This window comes from Dermacentor andersoni, chromosome 9 (genome assembly GCF_023375885.2).
Source record: "Dermacentor andersoni chromosome 9, qqDerAnde1_hic_scaffold, whole genome shotgun sequence".
Taxonomy (NCBI): domain Eukaryota; kingdom Metazoa; phylum Arthropoda; class Arachnida; order Ixodida; family Ixodidae; genus Dermacentor; species Dermacentor andersoni.
The window spans coordinates 11,766,062-11,793,730 of record NC_092822.1 but is presented as its reverse complement, the minus strand read 5'-3'; positions in this window follow the sequence as shown (position 1 = coordinate 11,793,730).

Genomic DNA, 27,669 nt, shown 5'->3' with positions numbered 1-27,669 from the left:
ATTAAATCAGTTTCCCGTAAGAAAGCGATCAGTTTTGTCATTTTTAACGCTGAAAGAACTGGCTACGTGACTAGGAAACCTCCTTAAGCCTGTCGGGGGACGCATGTCGACTTTGCTTTCAAAGCCATCGACGACAGGTTTTCTTTCAAGCGTATGCACGTAAGCAGGGCCACTGTAAGGCCGCCTGTCAGAGCCCGGCGCGTCACTTCTCGGTTGATGTTATGCACTGTCAGGAAACGGTCAACCAAACATTTCAGCTTTTCGATATTTACAGCAGACGGCTACGCTTCGATTGAAAAGGAAAAGTGTCATGTCACACGAGAGTATAGCGCGACCTTTCACGGAACCTCTCCAGCTTTCGGGTTTCCGCAGAGCCACCACTAAGTACGCTCTATGATCGCACTCTCCGCTTTTCGCCTTCCAGAATAAATATAGGGACGACGTCACGCCACGTCGCTCGCCGTCACGTCGCCCAACAAAGCCCCCTAGTTATACTGTATAGTAGAGCGACTTCTTCGGGAAGGTGTTGGTCCACGGTTCGATCCGCTGATCCGGACGACATTTTCTCTAACGCGAAGCATTCTTTCCAAAAAACTCGTACATGTTTTTACTGTGGCTTTGTGGTGCTCTCAGGAGAAGGATAAAGCTTTCGTTTTATCAGTGTTCCTTTACCTTGCGGATTTTTGCAGAACTGATTTGCCAAGCACTGTCTTTCCTGAGAGGCACCTTCAAGAGGTAATATTTCACAATGTAGAGTAGGTGTCTAAAACTAACGAAAATATCAGTAAGGTCAATTCATGTATACACAAGGCGTTGCTTATGGATACGCCGTCTAATTAAAGGAACTTTTCGTTGCGCGTATTGGTAACGTTGAAAGTGCATGAGGTCAAATATGCTTGATCTTGATTGCTGGCCATGTATTGCAACGAAGAACGCATGAGGTACCGAAGAGGAATAAATCGCTGCCTAGATCGCAGCTTCTTTCTCGACGTCCCGATTACCACGCCACAGTGCCAAAAAATTAAGCGCTCTCGATAATGAATGCCGGAGGTGGTTCAGTTACGTTCTACACAACGACAAGCTGTACATGAGATTATTGTCGCTTACAGGAACCGCTGAGATTTTCACAGTTTTAAGCACTTACATGGTTTAAACTACCCAGGCGAAACCAAAAGGGGCAAGGTCATCTCACTCGTAGTTAAAATTAGTCTACTAGGCATGAGTGGCGTCTGATCTCGGTTGGTTTTAACATTTCTCATGCATACAATTGGCGCGCAGGAGCTTTTTCAGTCTTTAAAGGGCAACTCCGGCGTTTTTTTTAACCATAGTAGGATATTGTCCTTTTAAAATGGCATTGATAGGCATGTCAGCGGTAGGGTGGTTCAGTTTGCTTAGAAATTCATCAATAATTTTAAATAACCGATAAACGAGATACGGAAACCGAAACGGGTAGCTGCTTCGTGTGACGTCCCGATGAGTTGGTGAAGTCAGGTCCTACACTACCATAATGTAAACACGCAAAAAGCGTTCTAAACACGCAGTGCACATGGCGCTAACGCCAAACAAGCGAAGCTGATGATGACTTCTGACGGCACAGGCAGCTTTTACAGATTTTTCGAACTAGACAGCGGCGACTTCAGCGACGATTTCAGGGACGGTGACGATGTAGTCTCTGACGTCACAAACACAGGGTGGCCAGTAAAAGGTCATGAGTCCGGAGCGCAACCAATCTCTAAAATTCATTTTCAGGAAAACTAGATGACTTGCAGCCATATTGCTTGGCACAGATAGCCAGAGTACAAGGGAGAACGTATATTCAAAATTTTATTAGGATCAGTGGACATCAAAAAATCGCCGGAGTTCCCCTTTAATCAAATGCGTCCTCACCATTTCCCGTCTCCTTTCTCCTCCACACAAGGAACTGAACGCAAGTTCAATGCAGCCCCGTGCCCGTCCTTTCTCTTTCAATGGGAAGCTTCCTTGCTCTCGTGGGTTCGGCGTGGCTGGTGCCTGCTATTGGGTCGCTCGACAGATATGCTTGTGGATACATATACGAGGGTTATGTGTGGGCCAAATGCATGCACCAGCAAACAGGCTGATATAACTCACGTATGCTAACCGACAAGGTAGTGCCTGTAGGCACAATTCTGTTGTGCACAAAAAAAAAAGGAAATCTACTTGAAGCCTGCACATATAGAGTGGGCTCACAGGTGTCTCTAAGCATACTGACTTGTTAATGAAGTAGCACACTGTTTCAACGGATTTATTTATTTATTTATTTATTTATTTATTTACCCTCAGGGCCTTTGGCGCGTTACAGGGGGATTCGTTGATTTACTTCATTTTCTTTGGTTTAGCCATTCAGCATGTGTCACAGGGTATGTGCGACTCTGACACAAGAGGTATAGAATCCTTAAAGCTAGTTAGACCTGTGTTGTACTTCTACCTGCCTACACCTGTCATTACCGTAAATTCTTCCAAAAGCATCGTACATCGACTTTGTCCTCGTGGCGTCACTGTGTAGACGTCTCACATTGTGCATCCACCTGATTTCGTATTTGCATTTCTGCATAGCTTGTGAGCGGCGTAGTGCATAAACAAAAAATATATAATGAGGATAAAGCTGTGACCTTTGTGGTGGATAAACATAAACATTACGTAAATACACACGTTGTGCAGGATGAAAGCAAACACAATAGTTAAGCATCGGGTTAGTTGTAAAACATTTAAGCATAACCGCTTCGCTTTACATAGGTTGCAGCATGCGCCGGATCTGCATAATCTTTACTCATGCAAACACAAACTCACCACGTCTCTCTATTACCGGCTAACCGCGATGGTGATGAGTGCTCGGAGGCGTGTCATACGCTTCGCTCCATTTTCCAGGCGCCTTTCTCGCCTCAACGTCGCTGTAATGTCATCCACACTTCACTGTAATCAGTGCCAATATGAAATCTTTCTCGGCAGCTAGAGCACAGCGGGACAGCTTCGTAAGCGTTAGGACCCTCAGCGTACTGATAAAGAATAAGTGTACAGTAAAACATCAATTGCGGCTACCTTTCCCCAACTATGCGAGTATGCATCGTGTCTACAAGGAACTCAGCTACCTACATGTCGATGAAAGCAAGTTTTCCTCCAATAAAGAGAAACGGTAGCTCTAGTTGTCTGGCCAGCGTTAGGGGGGAGGGTAGGAAGATGGAAAGGGGAATACAGCATTAAGAGAGAGAAAGGGAGAGGAGAACAAACGAAGTAAGCCACGTACACTATCCAGCAGTAGCAGGTAGCGTCCTCAAGTTCTATTATATATGTAGGCCTGTAAACCTCAGATCTCTCTCCAAGTTCAACATGGTGGTATAGCCTGTCTCCTTTCTGCTGCACGATATGATGCCACCGCAGATCACATTCAGCATGCAACGAGGATTCGAATATTGTGACGCATGTCGAAATTCATTCGCATATTGCGCGCTCTCTTCGTCGTGGTTCTGACAGTGAGCAGAGGGGCACTTGTTCGGGGTGGAAACCGGGTTGGAGTTACGAAACACGTGATCGGCGATGCGTATCAAAGCGTGTTTTTTGTGTGTGAAATAAACAAGGGTTGCAAAATATGTCCCTGCTAGTGATAGCGATGTGTTGTTGTTAAAGACAAACAGTGGCCCGGCTTTTTTTATTGCGAAAGACCTGGCAATCTTAAGTGCCCACTCAGGTGTACTCAAGCGTGAGCCGTAAACGTAAGGGGGTCTTCGACGTAAGAGCTGGAAATTGCGACTTTAGTAGCTTAAAGTTTCAAGCAAGTGGTTCTTGTCACTTTTTTCAACGTGAGCATGTGGAGTTCATTTTGTTGCCTCCTAGCCTCACAACAAATTAAATGAAAGATACACAGCCCTCTACATTGCAATTATATATAATTATTTTTATTATCTCTTGTGGCTCAATTAAATTTTTTTCACCAGTAGACGGCTTCAAATAACTTAGAGGTTTAAAACAGATGACATGAGGCTTGTTTAAAAGTCATGGAACAATAACAAAAAGCACGAAGCAAGAAACACTCTATGTAGTAGGTGCAGCCGATGCTTGTCACTGAACCGCTCCAGGACCATTTTGTACATAACGCTGCCACAAACACACTTGCATGATGATGACATGTTGTGATAGGATGTTTAGCTGATGGCATGTTCAGAAGGCTTTGTGTATTTAGAAACACAAGGCGCAAGGACATGGAACCCTAGCTTTGCTTCATAAACCACTTTGACAAAACAACTTAAAATGAAGCGCAAGTTACAGTGACATGCAGATTCTTACGCCCCTAATTGCAGATTATATTAGTATTTCTGTCTCTTTTCTCCAATAGCCCCATTTCTTTCTCCTCTAAAGGCACAGAGCGTATCAAAGTAATGTTCCCTTGCAAATTGGTTGTGAAACGCATCTAAACTGTTGCCCAGTCATGCGTTGCGAATGGAAAGGAATAAAGTCTAGCTCAGATCACACCGACATGCAGACATTTTGAGGTATCAGTATCTCATTTCTATTCTAAATGTCTATCTCATGCCTTTCTGTCAATGCCTTCACCCCTTTTCTCTTAGAATAGATGACCGCGTCATGTTATTTCATATTGCCAGTAGACTCCTTAATTCGGGAGAGTAACTTTTACTTGTGATTCCCAGCTAATTCAAGCCAACAAGTCTGCTACTGGCTCGTTCATTGTTCGCCGTTCATTGTTAACTTATATGGACGCGATGTACTGGGATGAAAAAAGAAAACAAGATAAAAAACGACGAGAAAGCTGGGAAAGACGAAAAAAAAATTATTTTACGCTAAGAACACCTGAAAACGATAGACGGCGATATGCGAACCAATCCTTCCGGGTGTGACATAATGTCTCGGCACGCGCTTTGAATTTTATTTGTTAATTTTCTTTTGTGCGTTTTCTCCACGTGTAGTTTGGGGGCAGTAACGAAGCAGTGGATCCATGGCGTTTTCTGATGAAGGAGCCAGTTCCCTCTTGATGAAGATTATGATTACGCACGCTTCAGTTTTATGAAAACGTAGATTTTAATTACAATATATCTGTTATTTATGCGTTGTGCGGCACATTAATATGGGACACAGAAAATCTTCTAAAAATGTATTCGAACATTTCAGTCAGTACTCGTAGCTGGGAATGTCCGTGATTGCCCTCCGAAGAGTGACAACGTCGACTCCTCAAGCCGCGCGAAGCTTTAAAAAATATCTTCTTGCGGACGGAAAATTCGAAATATTTGCCATCGTCTTTTACAGACGTCTATTTGCCAGAACTCTGGGGTGTTTAGGACATCCCCTTTGGATTTGCGCCTGAATGCCACATCACTTGCTCTGACATAAAAATAGTTAGTTTCGCAGTTTACGTATACCGTCCTAACCTTTGATCTTGTTCTGTGCCCAAGCAAAGCTTGCCTAAATTCAAACCAAATCGAGCCTTTACTTACCCGGCCGGGGGAGGGAGCAGTGCAGGCACTTCTCTCGCAGTACTGGGTCGGGGCCTTCTCCTCGTCGGTTGGCAGGCCCCGGCTCCACCGTCGGCGTGGTTTCTCCTTCCGGCGGCAGCGATCAGCGGCCAGAACGGATGATCGTCGACGACGGCGTTCCCGCGCGGGCGCCTCTCTCGTCCGCGGTCGCGAGCGGAGAAAGTGTTTGCCCCGGTGCGGCGAAGCGCGAGGCGCTTTTTTGGCGTCCCCAGGTGCCTCCTCTCGCGTCGTCACGCGCCGCGCGATCCATCCCCGCCCCGCCTGCGCCGAGAACCGGCCAAGGCCCCGGGTTCAAGGACTCGAGTGCGTTGCCAGACACGCCTTCATCACCTTCGTGTGGCGCACGCTGCTCGGCACATGACGACTTCGCCGCGTATGCTTCAGCAAACGGCGCGTGAAAAAATCTCCTCCAGCGCAGGAGAAATGGCATCAGCCGTCCTCGGTATCCTTTCATCCGTTTAGGCCCGACGCAACACTCCTCTAGTTGACTCTGCCCAGCGGTGGTGGCGCAACGTCTGTTTTACGAGGAATCTGTCTCGCCGAACGTGTCGCCGAATTACCGGAGCTCTGACGACGGCGGGACAGATGGGAGCACTGAACTCACGATGCGCTCTCACTGGTAGAAGAACTCGGCTATATATGTACAAGCACGTTCCATAAAAAGAACAAGAAGAAGCGCGCAAAGGCTGCCTCGTTGTGGTAAGTTTGCATGCGTATGTTGATGCCCCATTTGTTCTAACCTTGCTTGTCTAAAGTCCCACAGCGCAAGGTAAAATTTAGCGGCAGTCAGTATTCTCCGGTACCTCTGTATATTCACCATATGTAGAAGCAAGCTGCCAGCATGTGTTGGGAATGAACTGAGACTACTCTTGAAGTATACTCAGCAGCAGCAGCAGCAGCAAACGACTTTATTGGGGTCCTGAGGAGCTAAGCGGGGGCCTGTAGGTCCCTACCCAGCCGTTGGCTAGCCCCATGTCGGAACAGAGAGGCCATGCCTCTCCGCTCGTTCACGGGCCCTCTGGACAGCCAGGAGCTGGACGTCCTGCCTCGGGTCTGTAATGGCCTTCGTCCAGTCTTCTTCTGTATTAAAATCCTGTAACACAGGGCACTGCCAGAGCATGTGATTTAATGAGCTAAATTCAGTGCCACAATCTGGGCAGAGTGGATCGATGTCCGGGTGGAGGATGTTCAAAAAGCCCCTAGAGGGGTAGGACCCTGTCTGGAGCATGCGAAGCGTGCTAGCTTGTGGCCTGTTGAGTTTATGAAGGGGGAAAGGAAAACTCTGCCTATTCCCTCTGTAATGAGAGGTGATTTCATGAAAAGTAACCAGTGGATCACTGTGGACGAGCTCTCCCGAACTCTCCCGAGACACCATCCCGTCGCGGCATACAAAACCTCGCGCACGGTCGTGGGCTATCTCATTGAGGTTCAGGTGACCCGGTAATACATCTGGTCCCATGTGAGCTGGGAACCAGACTATGTGGTGAACAATGTCAGACGGGTGTTTGCCGTTTAGAATCCTGGCTGCTTCTTTGGCTATCAATCCCGATGCGAACGCTCTAACAGCTGCTCGGGAGTCCGTGTACACCGTAGTGCGTTTTGAGTCCAGTAATCCGAGAGCTATAGCAGCCTGTTCTGCAACATCGACCGAGGAGGTTTTCAGCGAGGCTGCCGAGAGGAGTTCTCCCCTGTCATCGACTACGGCTACGGAGAACCTGTTGGCACTGGCGTGTCGCGCCGCGTCAACAAAGGTCTCCGTTCCGGATATGTTCTTTAGCAAAGCTCTAGCCCTCGCTAACCTTCGACCTTTATTGTGTTGGGGGTGGACATTTCTTGGAAAAGGGTCTACAATAAAGGAGTTCCTTGTCTGAATATCAAGTTGCGTGATATTTCCCTGATTGAAGCTAGGACGGAGGCCTGCCGCATCCAGAAGTCTTCTGCCTGCTTTGGAGTTTGATAATCTAACAATTTGTGCCGATCTTTGTGCCTCTATTAATTCCGAAGTTGTGTTGTGTACTCCCAATGTCATGAGTTTCTCTGTGCTAGCCGTGATTGGCACGCCGATCACCCTTTTGATACTTTTGCGCATAAGCGTGTCTAATTTATCCATTTCTGTTTTCGTCCAATTGAGGGCCGCGACTATGTAAATGACATGGCTGATGAGGAAAGCATGGTGAGCCCTAAGGAGTATATCCTCGCCTATGCCACCTTTCTTGTTGGACACTCTCATAATTAATCTAATAATGTTTTCAGTTTTCGTGGTGAGTTGGGCTATAGTCTTAGCGTTGCATCCCTTTGAGTTTATTGAAAGTCCTAGTATTTTGATAGAGTCGACTCTCGGGATGGTGTGCCCATCTTTGGTACGAACGCTAATGGGCACCTGATCGAGTGGGGTGAGTCCCCTAGCACCTCGTCTAGCCTGTCTGTACAGCAGGAGTTCCGACTTTCCAGGCGAGAGTGCCAGTCCCGTACCTTTCAAGAAAGACTCTGTAACATCCAGAGCCTCCTGCAGAGCTTGTTCGACCGTAGCCTCCGATCCTCCAGGACACCAGATTGTAATATCGTCAGCATATAATGCATGACCTACGTAAGGAATTGCTGCAAGGCTTTCCGACAACTTGCGCATTGCTATATTAAACAGAAGGGGTGAGATAACTGCCCCTTGGGGAGTACCCCTGTTTCCGAGTGTGAAATATTCCGAGACTGATTGCCTCAACTTTATCGCCGCCGTCCTGCTCTCGAGGAAGGATGCAACGAAGGAGAAGAATTTCACTCCTAAGTTCAAGGCCGATATCTCCTGAAGGATATAGTCATGTGCAATTGTATCGAATGCCTTGGATAGATCCAGTGCGAGGACCCCTTTTACATCTTTGCTTTGAGAGTCGATTATCTGTGTTTTGAGCAGGAGCATGACATCCTGCGTTGAAAGCAATGGCCTGAAACCAACCATATTGTACGGGAATAGTTCGTTGCGCTCAATATGTCTCGATATCCTGTTATGCACTGCATGTTCCGCTACTTTGCTAATGCAAGAATATTGAGGCAATACCTGCAAACGCTTGGCAGCGATCCTTGTTACCTGGTCGGGGTAATATTAGTTTCGGCATTGACGAAATACCAGCAGGCCCACATTAACACACTCTTAAGCAAAATTACACCCTTTGGGTCGTATCTTGCCACTCAACAATAATCGTCATCCGTCTTGTCCGCATTTTCTTTCTTAGACGCTGGGAGCCGGATACTTCCAAGTCACGAACATGTGCGTTATCAGCATGGCGGAGCATTCTCGGCAGGAAAGTAGCGAGCTCAGCGTTTTCAAGGAAAGAGACACAAGCAAGACAGATGACGATTATTGTTGTGTGGCATATATACACCCCAAAAGGGGTACACTTGTTTACACTATAAGAAAAGTTTACACCCTTTGAGTCGTATCTTGCCACACAACAATAAACGTCATCTGTCTTGTCCGCAGTTCCTTTCTTTAACGCTGCGAGCCCGGTACTTCCCAGTAACGAACGGCATGCGCGTTATCAGCATGACATAGCATTGCCGACAGGAAAGTAGCGGACGCGGCGTTTTCAAGAAAGGAAACGCAAGCAAGGCAGATGATGATTGTCGTTGTGGGGCAGATATACACCCCTAAGGGTGTAAACCATTTTTAGAGTGTGAGAGTGCACTGTATTACCAAAGTAATCAGTTGATGAGTAGCCAGAAAAATGCTATTTTGGAATTTCAAGGAATCGTGTGATTGGCACACTTCTCGATGACTTAAATTTAGCGCCGAACGAACATTCGGCTATACGTGCGATACAAAACACTTCATCAAGCCCTCCGCGACCTTCCATTGTTGTATTTGATCATATTTTTTTTCATGACCTAAACTACAAAGAACAATCTTCAAAACACTGAAACCTAAAGGATGGTTTTATTTCTATGTTCACTCATATAACGATCGGATCACTTCGTTAATACATTTTGACATAGTCTAAGTCTTGGCACAAGCGTCAATTTAGGTTTCTGGTTTAGTTATGAAGTAGTAGTAGTAGTAGTAGTTAGTAGTAGTAGTAGTAGTCGTAGTAGTAGTAGTAGTAGTAGTAGTAGTAGTAGTAGTAGTAGTAGTAATTTAATTAATTGTTACTGATCATGGAAGCAGGATGCGTTCCTGTAGGGCTGCAACGTGATTTAGATTGCTCGGTTGCCACCACTTGAAAAAGATTTTCGTTTATAGAATTTCTAAAACAATTAATGCGTCAGCGCAGAAGATACTGAACTGCGTGTTGCAAAGCGTTCATTAGGGATCTGACAGAGCACAAGGCGCAAATACTAAAGGAAAGGTACTTTTGACAGACATCATGAAATTGTCACTTTATCGAGATGGGTCCACGTTAGTTCACGCATCGCTGCCTGCGTCCTGGTGTGATTCGCTCAGTTAGCATGGAGGCTCAGAAACTTAGACATCAGTGTATGCACACAAGGCAAATCTAATTTACTAAAGCGGTTTTTTTTTTTTTTGCCTCTTCCTTCGACATTCCCGCTACTGCTTCTGCGGGCTGCAGTCTTTCCGATTGACCGGTACTGCGCATAGTGCAGGCCAGGAGCAGATCTAGTGAAAAACAAAGGCAGCCCACAGGAGGCTGTTCATGCACGTAAGTGTGTACGCGAGCATTAACACAAATACGCCGTCTTCGTCATGTCGTCGTCGTCGTCGTCATTTATTCGCGTTTATTAAGGCGAAAGCCTTTCTAGGCATATATTAACGTCCATCTTGCTGCCGTCGTGGTGAAGTTTGTGTCAGCAGACCTGACCGCCGAAGTGTTCGCCGAAGCGTCATCACGCCATATGAAGGCAGGTTAAAGACAGATTAAAGAATGAAAAATGATTGATAGTGACAGTTATTGAATCGTAACGTTATAATAGAGATTGGTAGATATTAATAATGACTAGTAATGACCAATAATGACTACTAATGACTTGTAATTACTACTAATAACTATGAAATGACCAACTTGTCTAACGGTGACTTGTAACGACCACAAGTGATTAAAAATGACTAAAAATGCTTAGTAGTGAGCAGTAATGACTAATAATGAATGAAATGACTTGTAATGACTAGTAATGACTACGAAATTACAAATATGTCTAACGACAACTTGTAACAACTACAATTCAATAAAATTCCTAAAAATGCTTAGTAATGACCCGTAATGACTAATAATGACTGAAATGACTTGTAATGACTACTAATAAATATAATATGACGAACACGTCTAACGACGGATTGTAATGACCACAATTGATTACAAATGACTAAAAATGCTTAGTAGTGAGCAGTAACGACTAAAAGATAGAAGAGAAAGAGAAGAGGCAAAGAGAAAGAGGCCAATGATAAGATGAGGAAGAGTGGGCCTTCGCCGTTCACCTCTTAAGAGAGATCTTAAGAGACCCTGTAACTTTTCTGTTGTGATCATTCCCTTGTCTTGCCATCACCATCGTTCCGACATCTTTACCCTGTCGACGGCACTGCGTTGTCATGCCGTGGTCAGCACGCCACGATGTGAAGCCGTCCTGAACACTTCGTCGTCATTCTGTAGTCATCATTCTGTCGTCGCCACGTCGTCGTGTCCATGCACTCCTCGCATTTGCGCAGTAGTCTTACGGTCATCGACACACGGTCGTCATCACGCCGTCATCTTCGTATCCTCATCCCGCCGTCGTAGTCATTTGGTCTTCGTCAAGCGATCGTCGTCAGTGCGTCGTCAAGAACTTGTCATCGTATATTAATGTCCGTCGTGCTGCCGTCTCGGTCACACCATCGTCGTCATTCCAGTTTCGTCAACCCATTGTCGTCATGCCGTAGTCGTCATGCATTTGTCGTCTGTGCCTTCGTGTTCAAGCCGCCGTTTTCACACCATCGTCGTCATTACATGGTTGTCATACCACTGTCGTCGTACAGTCATCGTACCGCCTTCGTACAGTCGTCGCTCCATCATCGTCATATCTCATTGTCTCGCTTTTATTTCAGTTAAAGGAGGGGCTGTTTTCACCAGGGTTCGCGAGGCTTTTGTTTATGCGGAACCGTGCACGCTGAATAGCCTTCATAAACTGTAGAAACAGCAGCGGTTGTAAGCTTGTTCTGCTTGAAATTATTCTTTCAGTCTTAATCGTGAATGTCCCGGTCGCAGACAACAGAGGAAGCGGACCGGGCGCTTAAGTTCTCGCGAGAGATGTTGGACCGCCTTCGTGCGCGCAACTTAGAATCACTTGGAAACGGATGAAAATGTATTTCAGGATTCTTACCGTGTACTAGAACTACACAGAAAAGTTAATCATTGTTACGGAATACGCTTGCCAGTATGGCATGCTCTTACAAATGTGCGATGATCGTCGAAACCGGGCGAAACCGCACACTTGTCTTGAAAAAGCAGTCGAAAGAATGCACCAAATACCATGAACCCTCTCTTTAAATTGCCTCTCTTCACACGCTGGCCAGGTGGTGGTGGTGGTGGTGAAAACTTTTATTCAAGAGAGAGCGTGAAGCTCGTGGGCTCCACTAAACTAGGTGTCGTCCTTAGTCCGGCACGTCATTGGTTGAAGCCGTCGCTTAAGCTCGTTGTTCATCTAGTCCGGAGCTGCTGAGCAGGGTCGCCTCCCAGTCCTCTCGATTGGGTGGGAAATAGGGGATAGCTTGGGATTCTGTTGGCAGGCCCAGGCCATGGGAAATGTATCCGCTAAATCATTGCATTGCTGGATTGCCCATTGATATTTGGATCGAAATGTTTGACTATAGCTGGGCAGATCAACGTATTAGTTCGAAGGCGCCGTAGGGCGCGTTCTAGCTGAAGTTAGTAGGGTCGGCGCGCCACTAGCGGCAGCGGCGGGAATCAGGCGGCCGAATTTAAAAGCTGGGGTACGCGGACTGCGGGAAGGCCGTATGCGGCGCGCTGCTACCTTCGAGCGCGGCCGTGTCCAGGCACAGCAGTAACGGATATGACTTCATCTGTAATTTCGGCGTGCGCCTACCACCCTCTCCATCTCGGTGATATGACACTGACCTCAGCCTTTCTGAACCAAGTTTAGCTAAACGGCCTAACAACGAAGTGATCGTGGAGGCATAATCGAAACCCATGACATTACGGCCGGTTTTTCCGGCCTCTGACCCCAGCGCCGCTTCCAAGGATTGCTCAGAGTTCAAGGGCTAGAGACACGCCTCCTCTATCAACGCCGCTTGGATCAACATTCCCATAGATTTTGAACAAACGTAGCGTAAAGGTATGACCGACGCCAGGCTCAGCAAGATGGGTAGGCTGCGTTGAGGCGCAAAAGGCTTTCACAAAGAGGAAGTCCAAAGCATTGTAATTTTTACAATAGTTAATCAAAAATAAATCCTGGTATTACGTAGTGACACCACGATCTCAGTATGAGGCACACCGCAGTGGAGGACTCCGGATTAACTTGGACCACCTAGGATTCTTTAATGTGCACCCAATGTAACATACTACACTTCACCCTCACTGAAATGGGGTCGCCACGGCTGAGATCGAATTCGCGACTTCTAGATGAGTAGCACCATATTTTGTGTCATTATTCTCCCTTTTTACGCATATTTGTTTTCTTTGCTAAGTGACAAGCAGTAGCCGATGCCGCCATAAAAGCGCCAACCTCTCCTAATATTCATTTCAGTAAAAATAAGCGCAATAAGTCATTGGATTACCGTGAAGGGTTTTCATGCGAGTTGACAGGGTCACAAGGGGACACTAAAGCTAAACAGTAAATCAGTTGAATCTGATACAGTTTGTTTGCATAGGTCTATTTTCGTTATTTTGCTAATAGCTTTGTCATTAGAGAAGGCAATGAAGGTCTAAGTCCCATTTTTTTTATTTCGGGCAGAAACATCAGCGTGGGTACCTCAGTCTGACGTCACGAGTTTCAATATACTTTTTCGTATTTGGGCCGTTGTGGTTTAGTAGATGTTCCTAAATCTTGCCCCCCCCCCCCCTTTTTCTTGGAATACAATGTATTGTAGTCCATCCTTAGCGCTAAAGTATTAGCTAAGGCTGTGAAAACGTCGTCAAAATCCATGACGTCACGATGGTCTGGTCAAATAACTTCGGTGCGGCGTCACCACCCATCTTTGGTATTTGGGCTGACCGCGTTCCCTCTAATGGTAAGAGTGGAGTAATACAGTTTAGATATCTCAATTTATGCATTTTCTTTTGGCATTTAGGCGAGAAAGTAACGCGTGGAATCACTGGCGCAACATGTTCGAATCAACTTTCTGAAGAAAATTTACCTCTGTAATCTCCCAAGCAAAGGCACGAAAGGAAACCGTCTTGATAAGTAATACACAGAAAGAAAAAATGGGAATCAATCTTTATGGGCAAAGGCGAAAGGGAGAGCCGGGAAATAAAGTGCTGAGAAGCAGTTTGAAAAAACCGCGCCTTCCCTAGTATACTATGACACCATTGGAACGAATACATAAATAAATACATAAATAAATAAGTTTGTCGAAGACGTCGGACGACTCGCCAAGATACCTTCCCTACCGGAGGCCGGGGGGCCTTCGCCTCCCGTCGCTTCGATAGGAGCCTGCAGAAGAGCCCGATCTTGTAGCGGTAGCGGCGAGAGCTCCGTCATGACTACGCCCGACCAGACACCGGGCCAGAGGCCACCGACTGACCCTGAGGGCAACCGTGACTGTAAGCGATATAAGGCTACAGAAACAGACGACGAGTCTACGCTTATTGATGACTGTGACATAGCTGAGATCACAGATATGGACGATGAAGGCTTCAGGCTTGTGCGTCACCGCAAGAAGAGGACCGTCGGAATCGCAGTGATTATTACCCCTGCCACAGAAGGAGCCGACCTGAAAAAAGTAAATCCCATTGTTCTATCTACGGAAATTGAAAAAATTCTTGGCGCATCGCCAGTTAGGAGCCGATTTACTGCTCAAGGAGCCCTGCTTCTAGATGTACAGACAGAAGAGCATGTGAATTCCCTTCTCAGCTGCAAGACAATCTCAGGGACTGCAATCTCAGCACGAGTGCCCAATTCGTACCTGCAAAACACGTGCATTATTAGAGGAGTACCGAAGTGGTACACTGACGAGGAACTGTTGGTATATTTAAAGCCACAAGGTGTTTACCACGCAAGGAGAGTCATGCGACGCGTTCAAATTTCCGAATCCGATTGGGCGTTCAGGCGAACCAGCTCCGTGGTTCTTACGTTCGTTCCAAATACAGACCATCCAGAGAAGATCAACTTGGGCTTCACAAGACACGAGACCATTGACTACGTTGAGGCACCGCCTCGGTGCTTCAAGTGTCAGCGCTATGGACATGTGGCTAAGTACTGCCGTGGTGAGCAGCGCTGTAAGAGATGTGGAGGACCGCATGATTTCAAAACGTGCGCGCGCAGCGAGAACTTTCTATGTGCAAACTGTAGTGGTGGTCATCCAGCTAGTTATAGCAAGTGTCCTACGCGAGCAGCGGCAATAAAGTGAAAGAAAACGTTTATCTTGAGGCCAACAGAAAAGGATGAGAAAAATATGACGAAGAAAAAGACGGTGAGTCGCAGAGAGTCAGACGAAATCAAATGGAGCTCAAAGAGTGAAACTGATTTTCCAAGCCTGAAGCCTTCTCCAGAAGTCCAGGACACAGTGGTGCCATCGCGCAGCGGACCGGCTAAAGCAGTCGAATCAATGAACAGAGGCCCCGTAGACGAGAAGACTGCTGAGCAACCGGAACAGCGAAATTATGTGTCTGCACTGCAGCGACCCCAATCGCGTTGCGATGAAAAAACACCACAGGAGGACTGTCAATAGGTGCTACGTGCTCTCTTCAAGGCCTTGCGATCACACATAGAGAAGATGCCGGCGAGCTCGATGAAGGACATGCTCGAAGTAGTCCTAACTCTCGAGTCAGTGATTCTAAGCTCTGCCTCTTCTTAAAGCACCTAGCAATATCGATGCGGTCAGGACACAATGTTCACCATCTCACCCACAGGTGCCCCTTATTATGCAATGGAACGGTGCGGGTCTTGCGTGCCATTTATCTGAACTGTCGCTTTTCTAACGCAACATGCCTGTGCCAATATTGGCCCTGTCCGAGGCTGGTCTTCCAAGTTCCATATCAATTGCTGGTTGTGTAGCATATGGAAACCAAAGTATTCCGACATTTCCGAATGGAAGCGCCATGCTATATGTCAGACGTGAAATACCACATTGCGTTCTACCAGTTCAAGACCTTTGCAGCAGTGCTTTGGAAGTCACTGCTATACAAGTGCGGCTGGGAAGCCGAAGCCTCAGCGTGGCCTCTGTATATGTGAGCTCTCGCCTGAAGGTCTCGATGAGAGAAATTATAAGAGACCTCTGCAGCCGCTGCCCAGCTCCGAGGATATATGTGGGGACTTTAACGCGCACCATACTCTCTGGGGCGACAAGGCAATTGATGCACGTGGAAAGCAAATTGTTAGTGCTTTAAACACCGAGGGACTCTGCGTGGCAAATGACAAACAGCCAACGTTTCTTCGACCACCGGCCTCTTACAGTCTCATTGACTTGACGTTACACTCAGCGGACATCCTCGCATCGTCAACGACGAGTAGAGATAGGATGGGCAGTGATCATTTTCCTGTCTGCGTTAACATTTTTGGATATAGAACCAACGGCCGAAGATCCTGTCCTGTGACGCACTGGGATACGTACAGGGACGGCCTAAGCGAATCATCTGGAGACCTGTTCGCGGACATGCTACGTAGCAAGAGATTAGCGACCGCTGAGCTGAAGCTACCCGACCACTTCCCCGCTCCGGATCTAAAGCTCAAAAATCTATGCGCTGCCCGTAGAAGAGCGGAACGGAGGCTGATGAGGACTAAGGGCGACCCACCAATGAAGATTATATATAACAGGATTGACGCAGTGATTCGACGTTATACAAGGAAACTAAGAAGAGATCAATGGGCATCATTTTGTGCAAGCCTATCGGTCTTCACACCAGTTCCAAGAATATGGTGGGTCATTAATAACCTTGCTGGAAACTTTCGACGAAACAAGCCATTTGAAGCCCTAGCACTGAAGTTAGGCAAGACGCTCGCTTGTCTTGCGAATGCCTTTGCTGAAATATACTCTTCCGGCAGGTCAGCCGGCACAACCAACCCGCCTCCGCCGCTATCGTCGTCTCTAATGGATACTCCTTTCACAGTCGGAGAGTTGGAACTAGCTATGAGCAGCCTCAGAGGTCGCTGTGCGGTGGGACCTGACCTTATCAGTAGTCAGATGCTGACTAACCTACCGGTTGAAAGACGGCGTGATTTGCTGGCATTTTTTAACCAAGTGTGGGCCAGTGGGGGTATACCACATTTATGGAAGGTAGCATGGGTGGTACCGGTTCTGAAGCCTGGAAAGAATCCTGCAGCTCTGGACTCATACAGACCGGTATCGCTGACCTCTCGTGCAGCGAAGCTAATGAAGAGGATGGCGTGCACAAGACTCACTTGGTATGTCGAGCAGGGTCGAAAACTACCATCGTGCATCACTGGGTTTCGGCAGCGTCTAAGCGCTCAAGACAATGTGCTAGACCTGCTAAGCCACATAGAACATTACAGTGCGGACGGCCTGTCGACACTTGCTGTTTTCATGGATGTTTCCAAGGCTTACGACTACGTGCCTCAAAGAGCCATCATCAGCCAGTTACAAGTTATAGGCGTCACGGGTCCATCTCTTGCACTTCATACATACGTTCCTCAATGATCGTCGCATCAGAGTTCGTCTTGGCGACACTTTGAGCGATGGAATACGTATATTTCGCGGCGTGCCACAGGGGAGTGTTTTATCTCCCTTATTATTTAACATTGCCATGAGTAGCCTCCCAAGAGTTCTGAACCATCGAACACCAGTGAAGATATCTATATATGCCGATGATATCTGCATATGGGTCTCCGGCTACCAGCATCGCCGCCTCGCACGAATAGCCCAGGGAGCAGTAAAGGTCATTCAGGGCCACTTGGCAACGATTGGATTATCGCTATCAGCAGAGAAATCATCATTCGTACTATTTCATGGAGTGAAACGAAAATCTACACGCTTGAAGCTGAATTTGGACGGATACCAGATTCGACAAATCACCAACATCCGATTTCTTGGCGTTACCTTAGACCACAGGCTACTGTGGCGCCGCGGTGTTGACCACGTTGTGGCGTTATCGTCACCCAGGCTACATGTGCTCAAGCGAGTCGCTGGCATACGCTGGGGCAACCACCCGACGTCGATGCTACGGCTACATACAGCGTTGGTTACCAGTCGGATCCTCTATCAGCTACCTCTGACGTCACCCTCAGACAGCCAATACGAGCGTTTAGAAGCAATCCACAGAAAAGGTATCCGACTTTGCCTTGGAGTCCCTCGGCCAGCGTCAAACAAGAAATTGCTCTACGAAGCTGAGTCACGCCCTCTACGACTTCAGGCTTCCCAGGCTCTTATGATCCAGCTACTACGATTGAGTGAGTCTACGCCCGGTAGAGCCCTTTTACGACGTATAGGTAACAGGCCGCGCTCACATTTTTATGCAGCACTGAACACGCTTCGCGTATTAGGATTGCGCTGCTCGAGACGGAGGAAAAGGATAGAACCACCCTGGACATTCGAGGACATCACATGCAACTTAAGTGTACCACGATTGCAGTCAAAGAGCTGCATTCCATCTGCAGAAGCGAAGTCATTAGTCCTAGAACACCTGAACACGACTTACCCCAATCACCTACAAGTATACACAGATGGCTCTGTCAAGGCCGACGAAGACCGCTGTGCAGCTGCATTCTATATTCCATCTCTAAGATATACGTGGTCTGGCCGTCTGGACTGTATAGCCTCGTCGACAGTTGTGGAAGGCGTAGCAATAGCTTCTGCTCTGCGTAAATTAAAGAATTTGCCTCCGCAGAATGTGGTTGTCCTTACGGACTCAAAAGGCCGCGTTACAACAAGTATACCGTGGTCTGCCATCCCTCAAGTTCCCACGCAAATCACTAGCCATCATGAAAGAACTCAAAAACAAAGGCTTCACAGTAAAGTTTCAATGGATTCCCTCCCACATTGGTATCTCAGGAAACGAAAAAGCTGATTCGCTTGCATACGCAGCGCTCTATCATCCTCCCAAAATCAAGGCTCCAAAGAGTAATCAATTGCAAAAATCTGACATTCGAAATCCCTTTGCGTCGCTTTGGGTTCCACCGCATATGCCCTGCGTAACCAAGAGATTGCACCGAGAGGAAGCCTCACGTCTATATCGAATGACAGGATCTGCTAGTACACCGGCCTGGTTATTTAAGACGGGACGAATCAATTCTCCGAACTGTACGGCATGCAACGAGACAGGAGACATTGAGCACTTTTTGTGGTCTTGCCAGCAATTCCAAGATGAAAGGGACGCTCTCCTGAAGAACCTGCAAAAAGAGGACCTTCCGTATGCGCGCCTGCAACACCTTATATTTTCCGAGGGATCAGTTATAGCCCGCAAAGAAACTTCGCGCCTCCTTATCGATTCTTTAAGAGAGACTGGTTTGATGGACATATGGTGAAACCCTTCAGCGGCATTGTGCGAGACGCTCGGGCGGAGCAATTGCCGGCCTTGATCGCCAGGCTAAACCCGCCTGTTGCTACAATTCACCACCACCACCACCAAGATGATCCAGCTGAACATGCTGACAGCCAGTGTTGCGCTTGCAGACAGACTCAAAGCAGCTAAAGGGCTGTATTTGGAGCAACGAAGAACAATGTTTTATGTCGAAAATGACTACAAGGCAGGAAAACTGGAAAAAAGAGGCGCACATCCTACCTACAGAAATCAGCGTGAGATTGCGAAACTAGAGCAGGCGATAGAAATAAATAGTAAAAGAACAAAAATAGACGAAGCAGAAGACCCATCGTAAATATTTAAAACCCGGAATTTAGATACATATTGGCAGCACGGTGACGTTGTTTTCCTTTATTTTTTCAATGTTGCTATTACTCGGCAATGTTATACAGGTTGTGGGGATGCGCGACTCTCACGCGTCCCCTGATATCTTGTTTTCCCGCATAGCTCCTGCAGTGCGGCGTCGCCGCGTGGCCTGGCGCCCACGGCGGTCGGAGTGGTACAAGCGCAGTACGAGAGATGGCGCGAGTGTTGCGCTGCTAACGCCGCCGACAGGCGGGGTTACTTGGGCGCCGACAGACAAGGCGCTTCCTCTTTGGTTCGAGATCGTCGAGCGGCGCGGACGTCCCGCGCGGGCGCCGATCCATGCTTCTGCGAGACTGTCTCGCGTGGCCACCATCGAACTCGCCACCGTTCGCGTGACCGTAGGCGCGAACGACCAGGCGTTGGGATCCAGCATGGGGCGAACATATTCGCTCGCTATCCGGTCGCGGTGAGTCGGACTTCCTAGATTTGTCGCGCGCCCATCGGCATGTTTTGTGGATAGCAACTCGGCTAGCAGGCATTAATCTATGAAAGGTGCAATAAATGCCCTTATGATTGTTCGCACTATTGTGTTGTCGTTCCTTTGTCCCAAGAGCATGGGTGTGAGAACCCCACAAGGTTCATAGCAAGTCCTGCCCCACCGTTAATGTTAGCATAAAACAGAGAAAGTTACGGCGGCGAGAACGCAAGTATGGATAAGAACATGAAATTAATAAAGAACAAAGATCCGGAAAGAAAAGAATGTGAACGTCAGCTCCCTTATACAAACGAAAAACACGATATTAAATAACTCTCCGTGGCAGTTATGAAAATTGAAGATTAAGCAGTGGATAATAGTGGCGCGCTTTGAAATTCTTGCCGGGTTTAATGCAGTTTCAGCGAGGCTGTTCAGAAGATTTCCAAAACAAGAAGTACATGGACGGGGGGGCACCCTACTCCTTAGGGCAAAAAGGTACTAATCGCCGATCGCTATGTATCTCTAAAAAGGGAATAGGTCGTCATGATCGAAGGAATTGGATTACTACTTTGCCGGCTCTAAAGTATTCTTTTTCTTCATGTAGTGCTGAGGGTTCGCCACGACCAAGGGGAAACATTTATCCAAGAGCTCCGAAAGGTCGGGTCAAAGCCCTTCAAATGGGTGCGAAATCTGAATTTTGTCAGTTATAAACCTATTTGTCCACTATCCGCAAGAGGGCACGAGTATAGTCCAATGTTTTTGATATTCATAAAATGTTGAACTCGCTGCGACAGCACTGAAATAACGAAAACAGGGTAAAGCGTATGCATCCACCGACCCTCGCCTCGTCGGGTGTCACGGTGGGCGATAGGACAGAGGGAACGGCAACCTCCCGCCGCAGCTCGTTCTGCAAAGGCGGCGGAATTGCGACACGCATTCCGCACTTCGCTCGTGTCGCCGAATATGCTTGCAGCACGCCTCACGAGGGCAAAGGTACCGAGAGGTCTTGCTTGGGCTGTCGCTGCAGACTGTACAGGAGAGCGCACACACAGCCCCTTCTCGAGGAGAGTGCCGCAAAGCATTGGCAGCATGCTGTCGAAGTCGTGGTTGATCCCTGACATCTCGCTTTCTCTCGCAAAACGGGATGAAAACTTGGCACGAGTCCTGTTTAAAGAGAGCGTTGCGTAATGCAACACGCATGCGCTGGTCGTAGTCTTGGTGAACTATATACTTGTCGATGCCTCGCTGGCTTTGGCTCATATCACTGCCGAGGCCGAGCGTTTAAGTCACATGTGTGACGGCAGCCACGTGCCGATGAGTGCGTACGCATGAGCGACACACAATTTGTAGCTTCCTTGCAATTGAAATTCATACAAATAATTATGTCGAACGCATTACCACGCCGTTCGTCGCCATTTACCTCCACCCGCTCTGACGCAGATGCGAGCTGTCGACGGAAATATCGATCTTTACGTGTGTCGTCACTTTTTTACAGTTTTTTGTATACATAATGTATAATCAGCGCCTAGGGTATATTGCACCTACTGGCGAATCTTTGGAAATACTTTCTCCGACAACCTCAAGTGCTTTAAACTCTCCTCTTAGCATCATTGACACAATGTAACCTACTTTTTACAACCCGGTAGAGCGTGTTGACTCCACCTTTCACCCGTTAACATGGGTACTTCCTGGGATCAGCCAGCCTCGGTAGGCGCACACGCGCGCGCACGTACTAACTTGCACATACAGCCACACACATGCACGCGCACACACGTACAAACACCTCTACACTCATAACCCGCTGTCTGAAGGGCCCACAGCTCAAGAAGACTCTACCCGTTCCTAGGAGCACATGTTTATTCAGCAGTGGACCCTCGCAACCTTCAGGTCGGGCGGCGGCAGCAACCGTCTCAAGGGGCGCGCGCCAAACAGCCGAGAAGAGTTACGTGGTGTGGCGATGCGGGAGGGGGGGGGGGGTTTATTCCGTAAGAGTTTAGCGCACGAAGGCGGCGACTCCTCTTCTTTGTCTAACGCTGCCGTAGAAAGTAAACATGCTCCCCTTCCCCGACATCCCTCGCCTTCGTGATCCCTGGTGACGGCCTTGCCTGGAAGCGAGAGGAGGACGCGCGATGATGCTCTTCGACGACGAGTTCGGAGAGACCTCGACGTCGAGCCAGAAGGAGCCGCAGAACACCCACCGGTGATGACGCCTCCGACACGTCGTCGGGATGAGCGACTGGCAACGGAAGGTCGCGCGACCACCCTTGAGAAAAGGTCGTGCGACCTTATCGCGACGTCGGATGGTGAAAGATGCGCAGCTCTTAGGAGCTCTTCGTATACCATCCGGTGGCCTTTCCGGAGCTCGCAGAGGCTATAGGCTTTAAAGTAGCGTTCAACGGCTTTTGCGACTATTACACAACACGTGTTATACAACAACGACGAAAGTTGCGGTGCTGTTGATCGTTTCTTCACCTCCCTCGAAAGCGTTGAATTTTTCAGTTATACGTACGGCAAGATAGAGCACTTGCATGCATCAAGAGACAGCCACACGTATCGCTGCGTGTGCGCTCTTTCTTTACCTGTGTGTACTTTGCCTAGCGTAAACCTTTGCTTGAAGTGTTGCCCTCCATCGCTATGCACAAGGGCCGCCGCCACAGTGGTCTTGTGACTATACGGCGTTCAGCCGCTTAGCGTGGTGTGGCGCGTTCGCTTCCGGGCGTAAATAATTCTACAGATAAGCGTTTTTTGCCCCTATTAAGCGCTGGATGTGTGCTCTAACTAACAAAAAGAAGCATCCAGATCCAACGCACATGTTGTAATTCGTACGAAGCAAAGCTTAAGTAAACCAGTTAATGAAATGCTTTCCAGCTAATGGCAATCCGTATAATTAAGTGATGACATGTGCATGCACACAAATGTACGACAGGTATCAATCAACATTAACGGATTCTGTGTCGCAGTGGCACGTACCTATTCTGGAGGATTGGACAAGAACGGGCGTAACCCCATTGGCACATACCGAAAGGCTAAATACAAGAAAGCAAATTAAACCAAACAATTCGTGAAATATAATTGAACATTCTATTAACAGATCGATGTGTTTGAGAGAAGCTGGTGAACCGACATTACATCATCGCGTCTTACGTAATAATCGTACGTACATATATAGTGGGGCATGCTCATTCTGGAGGATTCGCCAAGAAACCAGTGGCATATAATGAACGGCTAAATCAAATAACATTAATTAAATCGAAGAATTCATAAATATAATTTACGATTCCATCAATAGATCGGTGTGCTTTAGAGATGCCTGTGAGTCGACATTATTGGCGCAGGCTTTGTGTTCGAAGTAATTTTTTGCTACGCAGGACATAGCTGGAAATATGTGGTCAACATCCAAGTTTTAATGAGCCATTTCATGGGTACCTTCATATAACCTTCGTATATATACCCACAAATATACTCGGCAAGGCAACGGACTCGGACGCTGAAAACGTGCCGGGTATACAATGCTTCGTACTTTATATATGTCATCGTCCTAGCGGAATTGTGCCGTGATTGTTACTCAGTGTTCGTATAGTATCTTGCTAAAATAAACTTTTTTTTCTAAACAACAGCTACGGTTAGAAAAGTCAGGGATGGTTCGAGAATAAAGCTCAGATTTAAAATGGCACGCTAAATGGTTCGCCAGTGTTGCCACAGCTGCTGGCCGCCGGTCCTCCACCTTGCGGAAATGTTAAGATGACAACATTTTGTTTCATTGAGTCAACAGATAGTGGTTTGTAATATACCTGAACGAGACAATTATAATGTTAATGTGTCCCGAACCAACTGTTACCAACGAATGCTAAAGTTGTGTTTATCTGCATTGCTAAATGGCTACATTGATTAGACCAGCTGGCATTGGCATTCCTATACGCTCCCACTGAGATAGCAGCACGAGTGGTTGTCCGTTGAATTCGTTATTGTAATTCGTTAGCCTGTACGAGGCTTTCTTTTACTTGTACGTTTTTATTTGTAAAAATCGGTTATTTCCAAGTAGTAAAATACCTTTTCTGTTTTTTGTCAGCAGCTGTGAAGCCGTCCTGTGTATGAAGCGGCCAGGTTGTCCACAAGCCGTTGCCACGGGATCGTTTCTTTTTTTTAATGCTTTGTCTTCGTCACAGCGTCGTCTTGCGTGGTAAATTACATAAAGTTCAACTCTTCAACTTTTTTATAAGCGCAAGAAATAAGATGTTATGTTTATGGCTACAATAGCATGGAGCTGCACTAAGCGATGCAGAGTTCTGTTATGATGGACCACCATACATTCCTTTATTCCTAAAATGTAGGATGTCAAAAACCCATCATTCGTTACCATTGGGTAAAATCCCACACATGCGCGTAGTTTTGGACGTAAAGTGGTTGCGAACGACCTTCTGACAGCTGGCAGTGCTTCGGGAAGGTCGATTTCAGACAAGGTCGGTTTCATAATTACCTCCCGTTATGGTTCCTTTCTCGCCCGCGCTACGTGTTGCGCCCATTAAAGTGACGAGGAAAGACGGCAAGAAAAAAAAATGCTGAAAAAGAAACGAAACAGGTGTTGAAAAATCGCCTAATGACCTGCCAAGGAGTAAGCTGAGAGGAACGCCGAGGACGTTCGCTGACAGGCTGATGAGACTCCATTAAGCGGAAGGTGTAGCTCCTGTTCTCCCCGTTCAAGTGCATATGAAACACGCAAAGAAAAAAAGCTGTTATTAGGCGACCGCTGGTCAGGAAGGAAATTTGTTGCACCTAGTGATAGTCCAATTTGTTTTGTGTAGAATGTTTTCGTTATCCTCTAATCGCCTGACCGTCTGCTGTCTCTGCTCTTTTCTTCAGACACTGCAGTAACTTTATCTTTACAGCTGTACAAAGGAATGCATAAGAATATGTATATGGTGGTTTTCTGACATCTTTATAGAAAACGTACGTCATTTGAAGGTTGTATGAAGCCATCCCCGCTTTGCGCATAATTTGCGTATAATTTACAATACTATTTTCCGCTAAGCTACTATTATATACATACGTTCGCTCACAGCTTGAATACGCGTCAGCGTTATGGGACCCCCCCCCCCCCCCCATGTTACATTAACCTAAAACATCGACGGAACAGAAAACCGCACCGCTCGTTTTATCTTATCTAATTACCACAGAACATCCAACTTAACCTCCATGAAAGCATCATTACAACTTCCTTCACTTGCCGCTCGCAGGAAATATTCTCGCCAATGTCTTTAACATAAGATTTACTATCATAACACATACCTGTTTTCATTGTTGATACATGCCGCACCTCTCATATATGAGCGCTTCGACCACCATCGGAAGGTTGACGTTCCCAAAAGTATTACCCATTCATTGTCCTTTTTTGCCTAACACTGCAAGATATTGAAAACAGCTTCCTGGATCTATAACGGGCATCCGCGACTCGATATGTTTTAAAACACGCCTTTAAAAACAGTTGATTAGCTGGTCTGTAACCATTGTGTAACTTTAATCTCTTTACTGTATTTCTGCGTGTTGTCTTATGTATTCATTGTATATATTATTCTAATTCATTGCGTAGGTGCTTATGTATTGCTGCTATATTGTTTAACCCATGTTATTTTCTCAATTATTCCTTGCCCATTATCAGACTGATATATTCATGTACGATTAACCCTCGTCTCTATAATGTACTGTGTACCCTGGACGCAAAAATCAATTAATTAATTAATTATAAGCAGTGGTGCTTATGCCTCTATAGATGCAAAACGTACACATTATCTTCGCTACTTGCCTCCAACATTTACGCATGCAACTATTTGTTCTATTTTTGAACCATTCCTGTGCTCCATGCAAGAATACGCAGACGCCGAAAGAAATTGCGCGAGTGGACGTGGGAGGATCGCATGACCACTTTCAACGACATCACGGAACACTACAGACTAAACAGACACAAGTACCCACCACCGCATGCCAAATTAGACAAGAAACAGGCGGTTGCCTGGAGGCGATTGCAGACACACACCTATCCGAACCCGGCGATCCCTCGCCTCTGCTACCCCAACCTTTATTCATCCAACGAGTGCCATGTCTACCCCGACGAACGGGGTAGACACGGCAGTCTCGAACCGCGGGGCGCGATGGGAGGCGGCCCTGCTCAGCCACGGCCTCGCCGATCAACTGTGGGCCGTCCGGCAAGCCGAGGAAGCCGCCCGTATCCAAGGACTCGATGCCGTCACCTAGGCTGCGGTGCTTATGGCCCTACTTCGGCCAAATCGCCGGACATTTTGAATAAACTTTCCACTCACTCGAAGTCAGTAGTGCATTCACTGCGATGGTAGTTCAGAGTGTTGTTGTCACGTAACGGGATAACAGGAAGGCGGTGGCGAAAGACACAGCGATTATTTCATCCTTGAGCTCTGTAGCCACCTGTTCACGGGAAAGCTGATAATCCGGTTGATTCGTCGTATAGTCCTTGAAGGCACCAACGCTGTGCGTACACTGCCACTCCGTTAACAAGGATGAAAGGAGAACCGAGGATGCGATTAGTTTGACAGAGATCTCATTTCAAGGTAAGTCTAATTGACGGGGGTCGTTGTATGAGTAACCAACTAACCGGTGAGCCGTTTGACAAGATTAACCTTACACGTCAAGAAACGGAAGTAGCAGAAACGTCTTACGCAGGGTGTAGTGAGCTCACGTAGCTCCCCCACTGACATCAACGTTTGTTGTAAACGTTATTTTGTTGAATGTGTCCTTTCTTAATGTGTAACCTCACAGAAGAAAGATAATATGTTCTGAAAAATGCAATGAATGGTTTATTTGTCCGAAATGGTCTGTTATTGACTTGTATATATCAAAGGGCCTGTGTCTATCATCAAGCATAAACGATAGTTTTGCTTTCTTGCGAATCACTAACTTGCATTTGCAGCCCCTAAATTTGTTTGATTTTATATATAGTCACAATGCCATATTAGGTAAACGTTACTCTTGCGAAGGCAAGTTAAGCATATAGTCTATATTTTGGTAGATTTCTGTTTACCGAGATTGACCTTGATTTATCGAAGATAAGACCAAATCACAGGACTACTTTTGAATAGCCATGTAAAAGGAAATCAGCTGCAGCAGTAGTCCTAAAGAGTTAGGGCTGCCTTCGTTATAGTGAATCAGTGAGAGCAGTACTACCGGCTGGATAACTCCAACTATCCGGGAATAAAGTGGCATCATAAAATTATGAAGTTGTGTCTTGTAAGCCACCAATGGTTGTTTACGTTACTGACGCTTTTAACTTTCCATGTAATTCATGCAAATAAAACCGGTGTATAGTAAGCGAAACACGAGTGACTCAGAATGTGGGCACGTAGATCCGTTCGTTCCTTATGATATCTATCACCCAGTGGTACACATCGCCATTACACTCGGTCACTGAAATCTCTGGACTTCAGGGACTGCAGGAATGCACCGTCACTGTTTTCTCTCCCTCATTCCTTTGTTTTCAGCCCTTATCCCCTCCGTGAGGTAGCAAACCGGACGTGCGTCTTTACTTTCCTTCAGTTTTTCTCTATCTCTTTATCTCTCTATCTCGCCCTCTATAAAAACCATCAGACCAGCTAACTGTTCTTACAGGGTCATGGCTTACTATCCGCGCGCTGTTTGTAAGCTTGTGAATTTGCTCAGTCATTCTCATGTACGTGCCGTGAAGTGGCATGTCAGCGATGTATATACGCCGGCTGAAATATCTGCTTTTCATTAA